This window comes from Triticum aestivum, chromosome 1D (genome assembly GCF_018294505.1).
Source record: "Triticum aestivum cultivar Chinese Spring chromosome 1D, IWGSC CS RefSeq v2.1, whole genome shotgun sequence".
NCBI classification, from domain to species: domain Eukaryota; kingdom Viridiplantae; phylum Streptophyta; class Magnoliopsida; order Poales; family Poaceae; genus Triticum; species Triticum aestivum.
The window spans coordinates 55,484,875-55,486,144 of NC_057796.1; positions in this window are offsets into that span (position 1 = coordinate 55,484,875).

The following is a 1,270-nucleotide window of genomic DNA, read 5'->3' on the forward strand; positions in this document are numbered from 1 at the left end:
AAAATAATGTTCAGCTTTTAGTTTTCTTACAATTTGAAATATGTTCATGAATTACTAGGAAACTGTTCGCAATATAAAAAATGTTCGAGAATTTTGAAAACTGTTCCCAAATTTTAAAAAATGTTCACCAAATTCAGAAAATTTCAATAAATGTTTGCGTTCTCCAAAAAATGTACACAATTTCTAGAAATGTTCGTGAATACGAAAAATGTTCAGGATTCGGGAAAATGTTCATGAATTACAAAATGTCTGGGATTTCAGAAAAATTATCATGATTTTGAAAAGATGTTCACTTTTTCCAAAAATGTTCACGAGTTTCTAAATGTTGTTCATCAATTAAAAGAATATTCACAGGTTTGTAAAAAATGTTAAGCAACTTAGAAAATGTTCCACTTTCAAAAAATGTTCACAATTTAGAATATTTTCGCAAAATTGAAACATGGCTGAAAAAGAAAAAATAGGAAAGGGAAAAATAGAAAAATAGAACAATGAAAGATTTTCGCAAATAAAAAATCTATTAAAAAGAAAACAAAAAAGAATAAGGAAAAGAATAAAAAAAGGGGAAAAGGAAAATAAAAATAAAAAACCTGGTTCAGGGAAGGTCCTAGAACCTTCCCAAAACAGGTTGGGAGTGAAACCCTGAAATGGGCTGGCGCATTGAAACATCAGCGCACAACGGGGTATGTTCGCAGCGACGGGAGAGCTCCTATAGGACGCATAATGCGTCGAATGGAGCGCGCGCCGCTTAGGGTGATGCACGACTGGGCCGGGCCACTAGAGTTGAATCGCGTTGAAAGCAAAACCGCGCGACGCAAAAAAAAACCCGATAAGTAAAGCAACGTGACGAATCGAACTCAAGCATTCGACCAGCCAACTTCTTATACCTCACGAAGCTAGCCACTCGAGCTAACCACGTCGGCTTACAATTTTGTATAGCGCGAACTATTAAGAACAGAAAGTAGCGGCAGATTTGAAACATTTATGACTTTTGTTATATTTCTTTGAAATAACGAACAATTTTGAGATTCTCGTTCTTTCTGAAAACGCAAACAATTGAAAAAAATGTGAACAAAATTCGTAATTGCAAACATATTTTGAAAATAGGAAAAAATGGTGAACAAATTTTGAAATCCTTAACTTTTTTTTAAATGCGAATAATTTTTTAAAATTCTGAACACTTTTCAAAAAAGTGGGTTTTTTTAAATACCAATGTTTTTATAAAAAAGTGAACAGAAAACGAAAAATAATTGAAAACGTGAACAATTTATGA